The sequence below is a fragment of the Triturus cristatus genome, chromosome 5_2, assembly GCF_964204655.1.
Source record: "Triturus cristatus chromosome 5_2, aTriCri1.1, whole genome shotgun sequence".
In the NCBI taxonomy this organism is placed as follows: domain Eukaryota; kingdom Metazoa; phylum Chordata; class Amphibia; order Caudata; family Salamandridae; genus Triturus; species Triturus cristatus.
Window position 1 is genome coordinate 765,975,841 of NC_140588.1, and position 22,688 is coordinate 765,998,528.

A 22,688-nucleotide genomic window follows, 5' to 3' on the forward strand; every position below is an offset into this window, starting at 1 on the left:
TGAAAGCTTAAAGAAAGCTCTATGCCAAGCACCTGTTTTAGCAACACCATGTTACAGTAAACAGTTTACACTCTTTATTACAGAACGCGAAGGTACTGCCTTGTCAGTACTCACACAGGAACAAGCAGGATCACACAAACCATGTGCTTATTTTTCTAGTACATTAGATCCCGTAGCTCAGGCTCTGCCTGCGTGCCTAAAATCAGTGGCAGCGACAGCTTTAGCAATCAGACAAAGCGATGCCATAGTGTTAGGACATCCATTGACAGTACAAGTACCACATGCAGTGGAGGTTCTTGTGAATCGAACGCAAACACAACATTTGACTATAGCAAGACTTACAGGGTATGAACTAACACTGTTTCAGCCACATATAGAAATCAGACGTTGTAACACATTGAATCCTGCCACACTTTTACCTGTAAATGGAACAGACCCACTAGCCCATGACTGTATTGATGTTATTACAATCACAACGAAACCCAGACAAGACTTGACAGATGTCCCATTGTCAGACCCAGACCTGACGTTGTATGTAGATGGTTCATGTATGAGAACAAGTACAGGAGAGTTAGTGGCCGCTTACGCAGTCACAACAGATACTGAAATCATTGAAACAAATTGCATAAATACCTTGTCCGCTCAAGCAGCAGAGCTCGTCGCTCTGACACAAGCCTGTATTCAAGCCACAAATAAAAAAGTCAACATATACACTGATTCACGTTATGCATTCGGAGTCGTACATGACTTCGGCGTGCTGTGGCGAGAGAGAGGTTATTTAACTTCTCACGGTGCCCACATTCAGCACGGACCCCTCATTCATGCCTTATTAGATGCAATACATTTATCCATTGCAATATCGATTATGAAATGCAAAGCACATACGAAAGTTACTGATATCATTTCTCAAGGCAATGATCTAGCTGATAGAACAGCTAAACAGACTGCTCAAACTCAAACATCCGATATGACAAAGACAATAGTCCCGACGCCAACACATTGTATGACGGTTAAAGATCCTACTCTTGACGTAATTGATATACAGACACATGCTACACCAGAAGAAATAAAGAAATGGACGGAATTAGGAGGGATCCAAACGGATCAAGGATGGTTGATGAAGGAAAAGTCTGTGTGGTTCCTTCCTGATTCAATGGTCCAAGTCATTATTAACACTATCCATAGTCCAGCGCATCTAGGAGAGAAAGCTATGCTAGACAGCATTCAACATATTTGGTTCAACAAGCATTTACGAGCTGCAGCCAAACAAAAGGTTCGTACCTGTCTGATCTGTTGCCAGTTCAACCCAGGAAAAAGCGTTCCCGTAGAACAGGGTGGATTTCAGCCTCCTGATCACCCTTTTGAAGTCCTCCAGATGGATTATATCCAGATGGAACGATGCAGAGGATTCAAATATGTTCTCGTAGTTGTGTGTGCTCTTTCCCGTTGGACGGAGGCATACCCGGTTTCAGATTACACTGCCCCGACTACTGCCAAACAGTTGGTTCGAGAATTCTTCCCACGATACGGTTTACCACGTGTTGTTCACTCAGATAACGGCCAGCCGTTCTCATCCGAATTAATGAAACACGTTTCACTTTTGTTAGGCTATCAGTGGAAATTCCACTGTGTCCGACACCCCGAAGCAGCAGGTCTCGTAGAAAGACATAATCAGACTCTGAAAATAAGATTATCCAAAATATGCAGAGAGAAAGGTGTCGACTGGGTAGTAGCATTACCAGTTGCACTCTTTTACACAAGAATGGTAGCACACTCTCGAACAGGGCTATCCCCGTATGAAGTGATCTTCGGCAGACCACCAAATATGTGGGGGACGCCTATACCACGCAAAATAACTGATATTGACTGTAACATGCTGACAGATTACTTGGCTTCCTTGATGTCTGCACTACAATCTTGTCGTTCACAGGTAGCTGCAGCTTTTCCTGACAACACTGAGGTGAAACCCCATGACGTGGTTCCGGGAGACTTAGTCCTCGTGAGGAACTTTGATCGAAAGACGCAGCTGGAACCTAGGTGGAGGTCACCTCAGCTGGTGTTGCTCACAACAAGAACAGCCGTGAAGATCGAAGGCAGAAAAGGATGGATTCATTCAAGTCATATCAAGAAATTTCATGGACTGAAATCAGATGTGAATAGCACACCTTGTGTGTCTTCACCCATTGACTCAAAACTTCCTTTTGTGGAAAAAAGTGACTCCGAACTTTATAAATTAAAGCTCAGGCCCAATCAGTCGAGCAATTTGATTGTTTAAGTCCTCTCCAAGGTGAAGCGGTTGAATTGTCTCTGATATGTATCCCTTGGACCTGAATAGAGAAAGCACCCGAAAAATGTTGAAACGACAGGCGTACTGTAAATCACTGCGTAGTCATTGCATAGTGACGTTATTAATTTTGTTTTTCTCAAGTCTTTTAATAATTACTGCAAGTATATTGTTGCACATATATTATCCTATTTCTAGACATGTTTACAATGTTACTGCTGAACATTCTTTTAGTGAATTACCTCCGCTTGAATTGTCATACAGATTTGCGCTGCGCAATAACACTTTTATTAGTATGTTACATCATTCCCATCAGGTTAGCAATGCTACAAATTGTTGGATATGTGGCCGACTCCCTCCCCATCAGAACTATAAAGGAATTCTACCTCTTTTTCCATACCCGTTCACACACAACGGCTCCTGTGGAGCATGGTTTAGCTTAATTAATTCTCTGGATTCGAATTCTGCAGTTTATCAAGATAACTGGGTATGGGGACATTCGAATTTAGTTTTACTTAAGGTCTGCTATCCTAACAAGGAGGGACTTCCCAAAAGAACAGGAACTGATCTAGAAAATGAAGTATATGGATTAGGTAATTTTACGCTTAATCTTATGATCCTAAATGTCGAATCCGAAGCTACTCCAATTTTGCCCGCTATGTCAATATTTCCAGTAAAAGGTGAATTATGTGTAAGAAAGAATGGTTCCATACAAATGGGCCATAGTAGATGCACCACTGTAGTAGAATTTAGTGATCAAGGCAAGTCTACATTTAGAGCTTCCCGCCATTCCTATTTTATATGTGGTCAGACGGCATATGTACGTTTGCCTCTAGATTGGGATGGTACCTGCTACATTGGATTCCTTTTGCCACCTGTTTTCCTAGCTCCTCCTGATTATCACAGAAATACTCATTTAGTACACAATAGAGAAAGGAGAGATCTCCCAATAGTCGATTACACTGAAACGGCATGGGAAAAATACACAGATTTCAATAAAGGTCTCTTTCCCTATATAGGTACCGTTACTAATAGTAAGCTGATACGTAGATTGACTAGAACCCTTGAAGCAGTAGTGAACGAAACTATTTCCGCCTTAGGCAATTTAACAGAAGAGCAGTCTGCTATGCGGATTGTTGTGCTTCAAAATCGTCTTGTCCTTGACGTCATCCTGGCCGATAGGGGCGGAGCTTGTAGGGTCATCGGATCAAGCTGTTGCATATTCATACCAGAAAATTCGCCATCTGTATATAAGGCCATAACCCGCCTTCATAAGATTGTAAGCCAGATACACCAGAATCCAGGCACCTGGACTTGGTCCGGTTGGTTTTGGAGCGTGTTATCAGCCTGGGGATGGAGAGTTCTATCCTTCCTAGGTATTGGCCTTCTCATATTATTCAGTTGCTGCTTATGCCTGCAATGTGGACCAGCGATTTGTGGTCTGTGTGCCACATCGTGCATTCCACATCAAGATTTTCATTCAAGATCCCGGAAGAAGAAAGAAGAACAAATGATGCTATATGAACAGATCAATGGATTAATGAAGATTGATATCTCTTGACGGGCAAGTAGGGGACAAGGAGGGAATGTGGAAATATGGATTTTTCTGGTCAGTTATGTCCCCTATCTTGGACCCCAACGGTTCTATGTGCATGTTACAAGTACATGTATGTTCCCTCCAGTTCCAGTTATGAAGACGCAAATACATGTGCGTCCACCGTTAACATGTCCTCTGTTGATCCGCCATGAATGGGCCGGATATTCCATTCCTAAGTACGAAAGGCCACTGCCTTTATATGGTTCACTTATGCCATTTTTACAGTCCAGGCAAGTAGGCCCTGATTCTGTCATCGAACTCTTCTTGCTTTCCGTCTTTGAAGCTCCAGTCCGAGCCTGCATCTGTGACCATGAACTTTGTCTCATTCTCTGCGCGGCTCACGAAGCCTGACATCAGCTTGCTGCCTGCCAAGAACTGTATTTCACCTTCGAAAATTATCTGCTCCGCTCCCTGCCCAATGCATTCCTGTCTAGTAGCTTAAGTAAACATTCTTCCAGCTACCAAGCAAAGGCCCGACTTCTCTGTCTTCATACAAGTAATTCATAGCCCTGTTACTATGGAAGATTCCGCCCTCGCATCTAGTGTAGACACTTAGACGCTTGTACACGCACTAACCGTCAGTATAGTCAGTATAGAATAAGATTCTACTCTAAGAGACCTCTCTTTTGGATAACATAGTTCTTTAAACATAGGATGTTAGATATGATTTGGGATTAGGTTGACCTGACCCTCCAGACTTCTGTCGCCACATGTAGAGCTAAATATCAAGTCCCCTTCACCCCCTAGTTGCACGTCAATCACACGTCATACTGCTGCGCACGCATATCTGCCAAGTATTTCTGCTGACATTGCGAAATTCTTTCATGTAACCACCCTCTTATGACATCACATCTGATGACGTTCTTTCATCACTCCCAGTTACGCCTATTTTTGCTACGTATGAATATATTATCACCACTATCAATTGTTACGCCTCTTGTATTGGCCTCACTGTAATGCCTATTGTATAAAAGTAATTGATTGTCAATAACGTATGTACTTCACTTCCTGAACCTTCGTGGTGATGGAACCTGGAGCAACCGATTATAATCGACCATTGGAATAAAGCCCATTTAGAACCTCTAATACCACGGATCCTGCCTCTTATTTACTGAGCTATTTTTATTATGTTTCCGTATCAAATTAAGTCCCGGTAATTAAATTATTTACCACAATGTGGGAAGTTGACTCAACTGCTGGACCATATAGAGAAGTTCCTCTCGGAAATGACGGGAGTTAAAATCAATATCACTCCGTCCACTATGTTAATGGGCATAGGGGAAGATCTAATGGAAGGACAGTCAGCTTTTGAATTCAGATATCTAATCTTTATAGCAGTGGCGGTAGCCAGTCTATGTATAGCCTCCTTAAGGCTTCAAAAAGAGGTCCCAACCTTTGAAATCTGGAGAGCTAAATTCTTTGTTATTTTTAATCTAGAACATAATTTATACGCTTTCAAGGGGACACGGAAACGGAAACTAGGTCTGTTAATTTGGGGCTCACTGATTAATCACATGAAGTAATAATTAGGCCTGGGCGAAAATTTTGTTACGTTCACGTAAATTGCGAAAATTTGACATTTTCGCGTTCCGCGGAGAGCGCGAAAATGTCAAAATTTCTGCATTCCGCAGCTTGGCGATAATTTGTTTCTTGATCGCGCTGTAAAATAATACATTCTCACGCGCGCGCGATCGCCTTACCTGAATCCCTGCGTTCGCCGACAAGTTTTCTTGATCCGGTCGCGTTCTCCATGAGATGTTGTATTGTTTTTAGCCATTTGCGCTGTCTCGCGACAGTTCGCGCCCGCAGTGACGTCATGCGTCGCGCGATCACGTCTTTCTTCTCGCGATCATGCACCGCGAGACAACTGAAAACAAGATGGCCGCACCCACGAGCAACCACATGGGTAAGTTGGCGAGCCGCAACCATGCAGAAAATCTTGCGAACATGCGGGAAAAAAACTTCTGCATCTTCGCAATATTTCCGCGTGTTTGCGATAATTTTCAACATTTTCGCGATAATTTGCAAAAGTGGATTTCGCAAATTCCGCCCACCCCTAGTAATAATATGTTAAGAAATGTATGTTAACCTCTGTAGAAACAATATGGATTTTTATATGATATTTACCTCATCTGCAATATGACATTGTATGTATTTAAAATTTTGGATTGAAATAAAAAAAAAAAAATAAGAGCGCAAAACATTAGATGTAGGACAACTATATATTTAAGTATTTCAAAATATATAACAACTGAGAAAACTGAATATTGTCATTGTGAGAAAGTGCCCCTCCTTGTTTGGCCCAGTCCCCATTGTCTGTGGTCTGCCACCTTAAACATGCTACAGTGGCTGAAATCCTACTGGTATATTTAATTGTCTAGTAAGACCATTTATGGTGCCGTAAATACCCAGATGGCAGGGAAGTTAAATGTCGCCTGTGGACCAAAGCATATATTGAACCATCCACCAGGCTGACTGAGAAAACATGGCTACAGGCCTGCATGTGTAGCTGGACGACCGCAGCTGAAAAGCTTACAGGGAGATCTGTCATAACAAACTTTATAAATACAAAACATTTCACTGCTAAATAGGATTGCAGTTCGCAAGGCATGGCATCTATTCTAGGGCCATATGTAGGAAGCCAAATTGGGATCGCAAATGCTGAAATTCGCCGAATTTCGGCGTTTGCGATCGCAATTTGGGCAGTGTGCTATGTAGCACACAAAAACCCACACGCAAAATAAGGAATCACAAAATTTGCGATTCCTTATTTTGCTAACGCATTTAAGGAATCCCAAATTGCGATTCCTTAAATGCAAAGTAGGAAGCACCCAAGTTGTGCAATTTTGGCTTAAGGAATCGCATATTACCACCAACCTCAGGTTGGTGGTAATTTGCGATTTCCTTGAAAAATGCACTTTTTTGCATTTTTCAAAGTGCCTTGTGGCGCACATACATGCCCTTAGCGCATGTATGTGCGCCACATGTGCACACATGTTTATTTCAGGGGTGGAAAAGGGTGTCCTATTGCATTCTCAATTTGCGATTCTCTAATTGAGAATCGCAAATTGAGAATGTCTTCCTATTCATTCCCATGGGCCTTCTAGCCCATAGGAATGAATGGCAAGGTATTCCTTATTTGCGAATCTCAATTTGGGATTTGCAAATAAGGAATAGGCGGGAATTGCAAAATATTTCTCTAATCCTACCTACATTCCATTTTGCAATTCTCTAATTGCGATTCCCTAAAAATTGCAATTAGAGAATCGCAAAACACGTTTTACCTACATATGGCCCAAAGTGTTTAAAAGTGGAACATTTACAAATTAAAGGTTGGTATGTTCCTACCGTACATAGCCTCCAAAAGCACTTTTTACTGTATAGGTACTGCGGGGTTTCAATGAGAAAAGTTTAAGTACAATTAGAATGCTCTGCACCTATGTGAGAGGATTGCAAACAAAATGGTTTCAGCACACGTGATACGTCTATATATGGATTTTATTATGACTTCAATCGTGTTATTGTCCACTTTTGAAATGTCCTTGTCTCTTTATTTCCACAGGATCTTCAGATGCAGTCCCCTTGAGGAATCTTCCTGGCCAACAACGTCCCTCATTTAAACAAAACAAGAACTGGCACCCAGTAGCACATATTATTTTGTTGTGATCTTGAATGGGAGGAGGAAAGACAAATTAATCAAAAACCTCCATCACCCATCTAGTCAAGAGTGAACAGTCAGTCCTCCAAATTTTTTTATAGCTTATCTCACTTTACACACACCTCCTCCTTTTTCCAAGAGCAAGGTGACAAAAAATTGTGTAAAGAAAGAGAAAGTATCTCACTTGCGCACCACCAGAGGAGCTACTGGTAGGTTCTCACCAGCTTGCCCACGTTTGTTTCATCATCGATAGCTTTCTCATAGAGAAAAGTGATATGTCCAGTGAAGAGAAAGGAAAAAACACAAAAAATAAGTGTCCCCCGTGAGAACAGAGACTAGAACGTCTCAAAATCACAACATATAAAGAAAAAAGGGGGAGAAAGACTCACAGTTATTATCTTTTATTCCAATTAGGAGTCTATCCCACAATTAAAAACACAGCATGTTGTATACCATATTAATGACGGCCAACATGTTTCATTGCCAATTTATTTGTGGGAAATTCATCAGGGCTAACGAGGTCAACAATCACCTCCCTGGACACACAACAATAAAAAAAGACTGACGAACACACAGGAAAAACAACAAATAAGTTTGGTTAGAACAAATGGCTGTCCACACATATATCCTCTTTGGTACATTTAAAAGCAATCATAGTAATTCCCATGATTATTGCATATGACATTTACCTAGTGGGAGCCATGGGATCACATACCAGCTCCCAACCGGTCAATAGGACGTGTCCAATGTCTAATATTGCGTCCCTTTCAAAAAAGCACAGTCGTTGCTAGTGCTTGCGTCTGTGGAAAGACAGTGCAGGTTAATAAGTGATGGGCCGACTTGACCCCTATTATCCAACCCATCATCATTCTTGCTATATGTAATGAGCTCCCTCATCACCCCATCAGTGTTATCCTGGCTTCAACCCGCCCGAAAATATATAAAACAAATCTCAAGGGGTATACACCAGGTGAGGAAACATAAACAGACCCGTTTCTACGGACAAACCAATCCAGGGACACCTTAATCATCCCACCCCATCGTGTGTCATGTTACAGTGTCCTGCACGTAATAAAAATGCCCACAAACGGCATGTTTGACTCCTGTATAAAACTGCCCAAGATATTAAATCGGCGCGCAACTCTAGGCAGATGGACTTAATTCCTAGTAGGGGTGGGCGGAATTTGCGTAATTGCGTTACGCAAATCTCCGCGAAACGGTAAAATATCTCCGCGAACACGCAGAAATTCCGCGAACACGCGGAATTGCTTGTTTGCGATGCTTTTTTCCTGTTCACAATTGCTGTTTGTGTGCTCGGGGAGAAATATCTCGCGAACACGCATTTTGAGAACGCGAACAAGCAAAAATTTCGCGAAATCGCGGAAAGCAGACGTTTGAGCAATTTCGTGTTCTCCGCGGAACGCAAAATTACGCAAATTACGCGAGCGGAACGGAATTTACCGCCCAGGCCTACTTCCTAGATGAGTCGGATTGAGTTTCATCAAACAGTTTCACTAGCTTTACATACTAAACGCTTACCGCATAGCTTCACGTACGGGCGGCAACTCAACCCAGCATCAGGTTGCCGCCTCACTGCGTCCCTCTTTCAAACACCAGTACTCGCGTCTCGCGAGAGTACGTCAGCGCCGGATCCCATCTCAGTCACTATGGGAAACACGGCGGCCATTTCAACAGAGCTTCCATCATCACACAACTCTATGCTACTGGACTTATTTCGTAAGCAAAAAGTCTAGAACTGCATCGTGTAGTCCCAGCAACTGCAGGCTTATCACATAACTTCACGCACGGGCGGTAGCACAACCGGACATCATGGCGCCGCCACGCCACGTGCCTCTTACACATGCCGGCACTCGCATCTCGCGAGGTACCATCATCACCAAAACCAATCTAAACCATTATGGGAAACACGGCGGCCATCTTAACACGATATACAAATCCACCCCGGCTACTCTGTATTGCAGGGCATTCAGCACAATGAAATAAACTATAGGACTATACCTACCAATAGTCCCAATACCATTACCAAATACCAAAAAAACAAAATACTCTATAGAGGAGCCTCTCCGAACCTCACCCATCAGGTGCGCCGAGAAGACTGCTGGCTCGTATTCAAACATGAGGTTATATACTTCTTGGTTCAACACATACAATCACTGTAAAAGGAAAAATACCAGTTGGCCCTTGAGCTCCAAGGAAGGACCATATATGGCACACATCAGATCAGTACAAAGGCTTGACTATCAATTACACAGGAGGTCAGAAAGGGTGACTCCCTTTTTTCTTGGTGCCTGGGAGTATAGGCACGGCGCCTCCAAGAATGCGCTAATCGCCCCCAAAGCCAGATGCGACCTTGAGTCTTAGAGCAGTCGAGTAAAACAGTCTACCTTCAGCTGCTACCAGTAACTCAGATGAACTGGGGCCTGACAGCTGAACGTGATCGAACCTACGATCAAAAAATGGCGTCTGTATGGTTCTCGGCCTACTCTTTTAGCAATAGATATACAAGAAGGAAATAAACGAATTTCAAACAGGGAGTATACGTATAGATGCATCATGCTAACATAATATAGGTCCGATACCCCTTATATACGGGAAATCGACTTTTTTATCCCTCAGAACGGCCCTTTTAGCATGATGTAGCTAACAAAAACCGTTCAATCCTCAAATATTCCCTCATCGATCTGCATTAAGTCTTTGAGCTCCTGCTGAACTAGCTGGGCCTTTACTGCTGTTGGGGATGGACCAGACACAGAACAAGTGAGTTTAATTGCACAATAAGAGCAACATACAGGTCCACATTGTACACAAACACAACAGGTGAATATGATACCGACTATACATGCCAGCACCATCAAAATGTTCCATCCCCAAGTGGACAGCAAACCTCAGAATCAACCAGAGAGAGACCACGTACCAGTTTCTACATGTATATCGGAAGCTAAACGATGTAGCTTCTGTATAGCCAAATGAACGGAAGGGGCGGAGTCAGGAATATAAACACAGCAAGAGCTGCCGATCACACGGCATGCTCCTCCTCGATCGACCAGAATAACGTCCAAAACCATACGGTTTTGAAGCGAAACGAGTCTGGTCACCTGTATTGGTCAGTATTCCTGCAGTAGTGTTGATTACCCCTTCAACTACTCTAGACAAACGTCGTACTTCTCGGCTAGTAAGCATAGGCCCCCAAAAGGGTAACACTCCCTTCATGATATCAGTAAAATGCTGCAATGGAGTGTCGGTCTGATCTATATCGGTGGTATCTATCTCCCTTTCATGTCTGCTACTAAGCACACTACGTTTATCTAGTTGGTGATTCTTGTGATAATTAGAAGGGGCAATATAGACTGGAGGGTACAGGAAGGACAGGTAGCAACGTCCAGTCCAACCTCGCAGAAGCCAAGTATAGGCATTTTCTCCACAGACAAAATTTACATTGGGAGGGGTTAACAACGGAGGGCTGCTAAAGGTACGCAACCGATAAGTGTAATTACATTGGCTTTCTCCTACTGATATGTACCCTGCTCCTTGAACTCAAAACGGAGAGGTACTATTTAATACAGGCACTGGAATAGCACTATCTTCAGTAACATTACCGTCCTGGAAGTGTTGGTAATATTGAGTGAAATTGAATTCAACAAAGTCCATAATTTCATTTTTCAACCAAGTGGTATTTTCATATGTTATATACATATTCATACAAGCATTCGGATCTAAAGTTCCCTCTCCATTATTCCCTTCGGGGTTAAATCCTTGATGAACCTTAATATATGCTAAAATCATTTCATAATCCTTCTCTGAAAACCCTTGAGAGTCCACAGGTAATGCATGTACATCATAGAAAGCAATTTGAACCAAGCCTCGCAACTTCCCAGATGAGACAAAGGTAGGGATATAAATAAGACGTGCTTGTGCATAACAGATGGTAAAAGACCACAAACCCAGCAATTTGTAGTATTGGTAGCACTGTGTGCTTGATGAAGCATTTCAATGAATGCGTTTTTCACATAGGTCTGACGATGCCTTTCCTTATGAGGGGCCAAAGTCTGAAACACATGTTCCGGAGGTGGGGTAATCGTTCCTAACACAGTATGCATAGGGTGGCGAAATTCCAAATATATGAACACTTCCAGTAATATAATTAGCAATATGGCTATAGTAGCTACAAATGCAATTTTAACACGATTGGCCCAACTAGAAAAAACAGGCATATATGCAGGGAAATAGTGTGGTACAAAAGGACGTTCCTCTTCAGGAACAAAACGAGCAAAGGGATACATACTAACTAAAAGTCCAACAATAAACTAGGGAAATGCAGTCCAACCTGCCAGAGAGTGCTTCTTTCCTGTGTCCGTTTAGAGCCTCACAGGCAGGCTCCTATCGTTCATCACAGATAATGCCTAAACAAACTTCTCACGTTGGAGTTATGTTCTCACACAACCCTTGAGGAAAACACAACCTGGGCCCCTTTGAACAGGAAATTCAGTCTTTCTTTCTGAACGGAGCAAACAAATGTTCAAGGCTCTCAGCGCGTTCAGTCCAGTGTCTCGCTCAGTACACCAGAAGCGTATCTAACAGACATTCATAGCACAGGTCTGTACCCTGTTACTCAAGTCTCTCCCTATGTCCTACCATGTTCACCTGGTGTACCGGGTCGATTTCTGGGCCGCAGGTTGTATGGCCAGGCACTTCTTGACCAGAGAACAAAACAGAGGATGACGAATCCGGTGAAACAGGAGCACTGCGAGCCTCTGAATTAACTGTAGGAACAACAGAATCTGGGGCGATTAATTGTGCTGATCTCATCGCCCCTTCCGAGCCTGGTGCACCTTCTCCTTGGCCTTCTCCTGTTACCTGGGCATCAGAAAAAGGGATAAATCGAGGAACTCGCTCACTTTCCTGAGTCAGAACCCCTTCCTGAATTCGCTGATCATATGGAAGCGGGAGGGGCAGTTTCTTTAGATGGCGTTCACTTTTACCACCATCCGCGTGGCCAACAAGACTTGAAACGGTTCAGACTAACGAGGATCCAAACTGGATTTTCGCTGACAGTTACTGACCAGAACCCACTGTCCTGGTTCCAAACGATGTCCAGGACCCTCCGGCAGGGGCTGCAAAACTGCTGAGACCTGTTGATGAATGGAATGAAGATCTTTAGTCAAAGCATACAAATAATCTGTCAGCATAGGATACTCTACATCACGAAATGTTCTGGGTCTCGGGACGCCCCAAACATTAGCAGGGCGCCCAAAAATGACCTCATACGGAGACAGACCAGAACAAGAATGTGGGGTAACTCGTATTGACATTAATGCCAGCGGCAGAGCATCTGGCCACTTTCTTCCAGTACTTTCTTGAACTTTAGCTAATTTGAGCTTTAATATCCCATCATAGTTCTCGACCAACCCAGCGGAGTGGGGGTGTCGAGCCGCATGGTATTTCTGCTTAATCTATAATCCATTACATATGTGTAATAAGTTCTGCATTAAAATGTCTTCCGTTATCACTCCAGATCACACGCGGCAATCCGTAGCGAGGGAAATACTCCTTTTCACCAACGCTTTTGCCGTCGCCAAAGCAGTGTTTTCTTTTGTCGGGTAGGCTTCCACCCATTTACTGAAAGCACACACCACGACCAGGACATACTTCAAATTGTTAACGCGCTCCAGCTGGATATAATCCATTTGGAGCACCTCAAAAGGCAGAGATGGGGGTACAAAGTTTCCACTCAGAACAGGCTCCCTGCCCCCTGGATTATGTTGTAAACAAACCATGCAATATTGTACCAAATGAGCAGCGGTCCTGGAAATATTGGGATTGTACCATACAGGATCTAATAATGCACAAATACCTTTCACCCCAATATGAGCTGAACCATGTGCCATTGTCACCACCACATTCACTAATGCATTAGGCAACAACCACCACTGCTTTTCTGTCAGATCAACCCAAATACCATCTGCATCTAATCTCCCAATTCGCTCTTTCCAGTGAGCCAGTTCAATAGGGGTAGCTTCTTTCTGTATTTCTAGGACACTCTCCATGGTATTATCAAACATCTCTGTTTCAGCTCCCCACCTGGCAGAGCTGGTCACAAACATTGAGGTCAATTTGGATTTCGCAGTTTCCTTAGCTACTTGGTCGGCAAAGGCATTACCCTTCCTCACTGCATCAACCAATGCCTTGTGTGCACTACATTTGACTACAGACACTATTTCTGGTAACGTCAATGCTGTCAGTAATCGCAAAATCAAGGGGCCATGCTGTATTCGCTGGCCATGAGAAGTAAGAAAACCCCTTTCTGCCTAAAGTCTACCAAAACTATGAGCCACGCCAAAGGCGTACTGGCTGTCAGTGTAAATATTTACTCTCAGTCCTTCACTTAACTCACAGGCCCAAAACAACGCCACTAATTGAGCCACCTGTGCTGACTGATAGGGTACCCGGGAAGCCTCAACTACAGTATAAAAGTAGTTATCGCATATGCAGCAGTTGTCGTGACATCTGGTAACTTGAAACAAGAGCCATCGACGTACAACTCCCCTTGAGGGTCAGATAGAGGAGTGTCAGTAAGGTCTACAGGTCCCTTTGTTTCTTCTTCAGTCCGAAATATACAATCATGAACATCATTGTTCTTTGCATTCGAAGGGAGGGGTAGTAACGTAGCAGAATTCAGAGTGGCACATCGTTTAATCGTAATATGTGGAGCAAACAAAGTCAATTCGTATCCAGTAAGACACGCACTAGTAAGGTGCTGGGTCTTAGTTTTGTTCAATAATGTATCCACAGCGTGGGGTACCGACACTGTGAGGTCAGTGTTCAAAACAAGCCCTTCCGACTGCCGAAAAGCCACCGCAACCGCAGCAGTGGCTCTTAAACAGCTAGGAAGTGCTCTGGTGACGTTGTCTAACACCGCCGAGAAATAGGCACAAGGTCTCTGCTTACCACCAAATCCTCGTGTTAACACAGAAAGCGAGCAACCGTCCACCTCGTGTACGTAAAGCACAAAAGGTTTTCGGTAGTCAGGAGTACCAAGAACAGGTGCAGAACAAAGCGCAGATTTCAAAGAGTCAAAAGCATCTTGACAAGCATCAGTCCAGGGTAAAGGTTCATGCACATCTTTAGTGGTTAGATAAAGAAGAGGTTTAGTAAGAAGGGAAAAATTAGGGATCCATTGGCGACAGAAAGAGGTTATGCCGAGCAATGCACGAACATCACGCTGAGTAGAGGTACAGACATATTAAAAATGATAGTCACACGCTCAGGGGTTAGTCTCCTCCCCTCCTTCGACAGTAGATGACTGAGATAGGTCACCTCCTGTCGACAATATTGAAATTTAGAAAGGGAGACTTTATTACCGTTAGCAGCCAAATGAGACAATAATAGTACGGTGGCCTTCTTACAACCTTCCTCAGTATCAGAAGCCACTAATAAATCATTTACGTATTGCAAAAGCACATTACCAGGGGGCAAGACCAAATCATCCAACAATGTTTTCAAAGCTTGACTATAAATACTAGAACTCTCTGTGTACCCCTGGGGAGCGCGGCAGAACCGGAAGCTGCGACCAGACAATGAGAAGCTGAAGATATGACGGCTATCAGGATGAATCGGAATGCTAAAGAAAGCGTTCTTCAAATCAATCACAGAGAAATATTTAGCAGTAGGAGGAATCATAGTGAGAATAGTAGTGATGTCTGAAACCACAGGGTATTGGGGCACCACTATTTTATTAATTTCGCGCAAATCAATCACAGAATGATAGGTATCAGCATAATCAGGATCGCTTCCAACAGGGGCTCTCTTTAAGATAAAATGGGGCTGTTACACACATTAGCTGCTGTCTCTTCTACCACACCCTTTTTAACCAAATCTTGTATGATGGGGAGCAAAGCCTTCTCGCCTGCCGGAGAAATTTTGTACTGAGGTATACGAGGAAGCTGAGCATTTTGCTTCACAGTAATAGAAACGGGCGGAATCTTTAATAATCCTACATCTGTGTCACCAGTGGCCCACAATGTTGCTGGAATATCAGCAAACTCAGGAGGGAGAGGTTCTTTTTTAGTGAAACACTGCAAAGTATGCTTCCCAAGGGAATTAATAGTCTAGAAAACCCCATCAGGTGAACAATGAATCTTAGCATGTAATTTCTTCAATAAATACAAGCCCAACAAATTTTCGTCACACTGGGAAGTCAAGTGAAACGGGGAGTCTGTCGTAACAGGACCAATTGTAAAAGGAATGGGTTTGGAGATGGGGCTCAATACCGGAATCCCTGAGAATCCTACTGAAACATTATTGTGCCTGGACAGAGCAGCCCCTGGGACCTGGGAACGAGAAATAGAACTATTCATTGCACCCGTATCAACTAAAAACGTTTCAGATGTCCCCATCAAACGAGCCTCTACATAAGGTCCTTGTTGATCAACGGGTACTGACACCTGGCCCTCACTCTGTCCATGGCTATCCTATGTATAGGCATACCCTTCGGTCGCGTCCATTTCACACTCCTCATTATAATACTGCCTATCTCTTGGATTATCAAAATAATTATTTTCTTGTCCAACTTGCGTCGTCTCTTCTCGTCGCATATCACTGCGATCCACACTTCCCTGACTTCTTCCTCTACTTCTCATAGCCCCGTTCTGGGCAAACAACAAGGGACACTGAAATCGCCAATGCCCTTCCTCTTTACAATAAGCACACTGATTTACTCCCAAAACAACAGCCGGCCCTCTGCCTCGTCCAGTTCCCGCCCCCCTCAGGACGAACCCTCTACCGCCTCTCTCTCTGCCTCATCCTTGAGCAACCTGTTGCAACAACACCCGTGTTTTAAGATCCTTTGCTTTCTTTTCCGTCTTATCCTTACTCTCATTTTCTCTATGTTCGTAATATTGGGCCATACTCAATATTACCGAGGGCGTAGAAGTGGCCCAGGTACTTTCAGAGGCTTGTAGCCGTGCAGAGACTTCTGGTAATAAATTGGTCACAAAACGATTAACAAATAATCGCATACCACCTTCCAACGATAGATCCTGTCCACTAAAGTCAATGAATACGTCCTGAATACATGCGGTCAATTTGTCCCAATCCACCTTACAAGGCGGAATTAAGGAATGGATGTAAGTGATAATACGGCCAGGTAATGCCAATAATTCAGGTCTCGGCTTATCCCCAGACTTACGATCCTTATCCCAATATTTTATCTGATCCCATGTTCCGCCAAATTCTTGAGCATGGTCCTGATCATGCACCTGATGTCATACGTCAACGGGAACTAACAACGCAAAAAATAGTTCTATATCAGCTAAGGTCATGACGGCCGAGGAGGCCGCCTCTGTGAGTTCTTTATAATAAGCCGTGGGATTCTTACGGGGGTCGGGTAACTGTGATTTTAGCGAGAGGACTTCACTCCTCTTCCAGGGGGAATAAACACATTGTTCCTGCACTCGGGCCTCTACATGAGGTCTAGTCACCACGCCATGGTCATCCTTTAGTTCCGGTATTTGAGGATGAAAGATAGGGTGAACTTCTCGCATAGGGTGCTGAGAGTTCCACGAGGGACACTTTTAATGCATCCGTTCGCGATAATTTAATAAAACCTCCACATTTCTATACACTTCTTCCGGGCTAAGTTCAGACTTATGAGCCCTATCCCGGATGTCATACATCACTTGGGGGGCCATCCCTCCTGGAAAACACTGTTCCCAGAGAGTAATGATACATGCAGCCATGTGTTTCAAGGCATGTTGCTGCATAACAGGCTCATAGTCTCGAAGCGTGTTCCATATGTCAGTAATAGTGTAAATAGGATGTCGCATACACTGGGATGACTTATCCGCAATCATCTGTTTCTCGGTCGGCCCTACAGCCGAACGGGTAAACAACTTCCGTGCGTCAAGATCTCCCGGAGCACGAAGTGGAGTCGAAACAGCTGGAGATGGGGTCGTGCTCGCAGAAAGGGAGGTCCACACAGGGGTGGGGGGAGACAAAACAGCTGTGGCCGTAATGGAAGATGGCAATGTAACAGGCCATAAAGTAGCCGTCTCAGACACTGTAGGAGACAAAACAGAGGACATTTCCGGAGAGGCGAGGGAAGAGGAATCAACAGGGGCGGAAACTGAAGGGACCTTTACTAGAGTCGGGTGAACAACAGGATATACACGCTGCGGAGCATAAGGCGGAGGAGGACGAGTATCCAATAAATCCTCTATCTCATCTTCCGCTTCAGTCCTAGCCACATAGGTCTTATTCACTTGCAATCTAAATTGTCTGTCTGCACAATCAATCCCTTGTTCAGTTCAGTATCAGAAGCTATAGCTTTCTGCGTTATCGTCTGATTTTCTTTCATCCTACATACTTTCTCTTCCCGGATACGTCTACGCTTTGCTTCCTTCTGGCACAGACTTAGGGAGTCAAACATTGACTGTCGACTACGTTTAGAAAATAATCGATCCTGCAGAAAATGTATCTTTTTCTCATCAAAAGACCCGGTTAAGGGCCATTGTAATTGCACATTATCTTTAGTATATTTGTGCCATAGTGTATTAAACAAGAGAGGTGTAATACCATGCTTTACATACATATCATAACTTGGGCTGCCCTCAGGCGGGGCAGGTTGACTTTCAGCCAAACGCGTATCATTAGGGCGACAACAACATCCAAAACAACTCAATCTGCTAAAACATGGCATGGTTATTGTCGTCATGCGTTCCTCATTTAATCATAAAAATAAACTTCCAAACGTGGCCATGTTCAAACATTTGCAAAGCATACAATCTTACGCTCATTCAACATACACAAGACAATAATATACATGTACATTTAAAAATATTCAAGATGACGTCTTGTCAAACAAAGAACAGAGCCCGTCAACTCCTGTTCATGGAGAATCGATCAAATTCAGATTCCAAGACCGACAGATACCAAAATCAAGCAGTCCAAAGACTACCAACAGACCGTCAGACAGGTATAACCACAGTCCGACCTACAGACCATCCTGCAGCCTTCCTGGTTCACTCTTGGGACTATTCTGACTAAGCCCGCTTCATTAGCACCGCTTCAGATGTGTTCCCAAGGCTACCCAGGTACAGCCACAGGCTTTTCCGAGCAGTCCGGCCGGGCGCACACCACACGTGCCACACCGGGCATCCAATCGATGTCTCTATTATTCACAAAAGGTCCGTGAAGCATCTGCACGTTCAGCTACCACAATGCTGCCCCGTCAGATCCCCAAGATTCTCCGTGGTCCACTGACCACCAAATACTTGCACAGTTAACTGCTTCAAAAAGCACTGCTCAACAGTGCATGCCAAGAACATCAAAACAATTCCACTCACCTGGTGCACACAAGTACAATCGCGTGTTCTCCACTGCCAACTCCTGAAGACCAACACGGTCAGCTCCTGGGTTACGCCCGTAGGACTCCGGTGAAGGGTCAGTAGCAGCAGGGGATACCCTGATCGTGAGAGTGGAGTAAGTTCATACCAAAGATGGCTACATTTTAAAGGATCCTTTTTCCGTCCTCCCGCTCGACCAGAATCACCCCTTGTCCTTACCACCCGTTTACAGGGAGGACGACCCAGTCACGGAGTCCCGGCGGAGTCGCCAACTGATGTACCATACAAATAAACTATAGGACTATACCTACCAATAGTCCCAATACCATTAACAAATAATCAGTCAGTTGGCAGTGAAGAAGGTTCAATCGTTTATTAAACAAAATACTCTATAGAGGAGCCTCTCGGAACCTCACCCATCAGGTGCGCCGAGAAGACTGCTGGCTTGTATTCAAACATGAGGTTATATACTTCTTGGTTCAACACATACAATCACTGTAAAAGGAAAAATACCAGTTGGCCTTTGAGCTCCAAGGAAGGACCATATATGGCACACATTAGATCAGTACAAAGGCTTGACTATCTATTACACAGGAGGTCAGAAAGGGTGACTCCCTTTCGTCTTGGTGCCTGAGAGTGTAGGCATGGTGCCTCCAAGAATGTGCTTATCGCCCCCAAAGCCAGATGCAACCTTGAGTCTTAGAACAGTCGAGTAAAACAGCCTACCTTCAGCTGCTACCAGTAACTCAGATGAACTGGGGCCTGACAGCTGCACGTGATCAACACGTGATCATGGCCCCTGCTCGAGCCTATGATCAGAAAATGGTGTCTGTATGGTTCTCAGCCTACTCTTTTAGTAATAGATATACAAGAAGGAAATAAACGAATTTCCTCCAAGCAGAAGCATATATATCAAACAGGGAGTATACGTATAGATGCATCATGCTAACATAATATAGGTCCGATACCCCTTATATACGGGAAATCTACTTTTTATCCCTCAGTGAGGAGGCTAATGTGCATACGAAAACTGAAAAGTGAGACAAAATTGCTGTGTTGTTCTCGTTTTTCCTCCTTATGTTAATCCGTCCCTTTCACCTCTTTTTCCTCCCCTTTCCCTCCCTGCTTCCTTCTGTTTATTCCCCTCAAGATACACCCACAAACGCCCACGCACCTGAGAAAGCCATGTCCCTCGGGGGCCGTGGCGGTGTGCTTCAGCTCTGCTGCGCCGCGTCGGGTCGCAGATTCTTCTAATCCCCGCCTCGTCACTGGAAGTGCTCGCGTTCCCTCCAGGAGTAATGTAGTCTTCCTTATGCTTGGCTGCGTCTCCTGCTGTGGGGCTCCTCTCTGTCTCCGGCTTCCAATCTGCTGGACCTGGCATCTACTCTCTTTGTTTTTTGCGCTCTTCTTCTGGCGTTCTCTCGTCTCCCTGCAGCAAATCCCCTTAGGTCATGTGACCTGTGACGTTCACACTTCCGGGTTCCTTTAGGCTCCTTTCAAAGGGACCGTCACCACAACTAGCGTGTTCAGTTCCCAAGGGAGGACTGTTGTGCCATTGTACCGTGGGGGGCTGCAAATAGAGGAGGGGAGACAAACATGAGGGAAACACATCTCTGCATTCCTTTTCGTTGGATTCATCAGCAGAGTCAGGGGCTTCCTGACAACCTAGTTCTAGAAAATTAGGTTCAGCAGACTCTTGTTGCTGTTGAGTTAAGCTTCTGAATATTTGGCCTTGAATCCAGTCACTGAAGTACTGAGATCTGTTTCGGTTTTGATGGTGGAGGTAGCATTGTTGATGCAGGGGTGATCCTCCTTCCAGAATATTCCTCTCCAGAAGAGGGTGAAGCAGTACCCTGTGTTACGCACATTTCCATTATAGACGATGAGACTTTATGCTAGTGGTGATAACAGACTTCTATCTTCTCCTTCTCCCAACTGGCCATTTGTTTGAAAGGATACTGCTTCTTTGGTCCATATACTTTACTATATTCCAAGATGTAAACTTACTACATAACATCAAGTTTCCTTGCAGGGACCATGAGTGTTTGAAGGGGACAGACAAGAGTGTTTTAAATTTATAAAACAATACCTAGTGTCTCTAGAGGGCCTGTGGGAATCAGGTGCACAGACAATAATTGATAACAATTAATTAAAAGCAACTACCATGGATTACGAAACTCTACTACCAACCACGAGCACAAATAAAGATGACTATATATATATATATATATATATATATATATACGCTCCACACTAGGGAGCTGGCAAAAATGTTGAATGATTTGAAGAAGTTTCATAATTTGAAGAGGAGGCAATACACATATAGACTTGCCAACTGAGTTGTAAGAAAAACACACAGGCTGGGAATGTCAAGGAACAAGTGTTATTTACACCCTCCTATGGGGATAATGATAAATAAATGCAAGTTGCCCAAAGCAATATTCCAGTGTCCTCAAGAAAAGTTCAAATAGAAATGAAAAATGGATAGTTGAATGTAAAGTTAAAGTCTATCCATCGCCACAAATGGTGAATGTGAAAAGCTAGTTTGAGTTGAGTCAAAAGGCCTTGCCCATCGCCTGGGTCTGATGTAAAGACCAACTGTAACCCAACTGTAACTCCTCCTTGGCAGCAGGCATTTTGGGCTGTAATGCAAGACTGGACACCTCCTAAGATTCAGGACACACTGGGGTAGGGTTAAGAGCGTGGCAGAATGTTAGAAATTGGGTTTCTGGTTGCAAAGGTTTGCACTCTGTCCAAGCAGGAACTACATTCCTAGTCAGGGTAAGACAGGTACACACTCTAAATTAAAATGTGCTCTCCTTCTGGTAGATTGGCACAGAGCAGTCAAGTTTAACATAAGAGGCAATGTGTAAAGTATTTGTGCAACCCTTCAAACAGTAACACGGTGAAATCACCACAAGAAGACTCCACAACAGTTTATAAAACTAACATATTTTTATGAGTAAAGCAAGACCAAAATAACAAAATTACAATAAGCAGAACCAAGTAAGTAGAACCTAGTTATACATTTAAACATATAAGCTCTGCACTGGCATATCTGGGACATGTTTAAAAGGCTACTTAAGTGGGTGGCACAAACAGTACTTTAGTCCAACTAGTATTTAATCCAACCAATGGTTCAGAGTGTTCACAAAATTATCATAGCGCAAACATATATCAACAACAAACAATTAGTTGAGACAAAAAATGTATATAGCAATGCACACACAGAAATAAAAAAGAGAAGAGAGGAAAGGCCCATGTAAGAAACATCTAGAAAAACATACAAAATATATTCAATAAATTGTGTCATGAGGCTCATAAAATTAACTGAGCATCTCAATAGACAATTTCCAATTGCATAAAGGAAAGCAAACAGGGTAGATATAAAGACTTTATCTTTGAAGAATATATTTTTTGTAACAGAAGGAGATAAACTGGAAGCAGTTTTCAATTCAGCTCCGCTTATTTAATGGCCTCCGTGTTCTGGTAGAAGGTACTGTTGCCCCGTAATCCAGTTGCAACGCTATGGGAATTAATTTCTGATCGGGCGCATGTAGGGAACATAAAGAAAAGGACTTACCCTTCCGTGGCCAGTGTTGCCTGATTAATTCCAAGTAGTCACGGAGGCCATTAAATAAGCGGAGCTGAATTGAAAACTGCTTCCAGTTTATCTCCTTTTGTTACCAAAAATATATTCTTCAAATATAAAGTATTGATATCTACCCTGCTTGCTTTCCTTTATGCAATTGGAAGTTGTCTATTGAGATGCTCAGTTAATTTTATGTC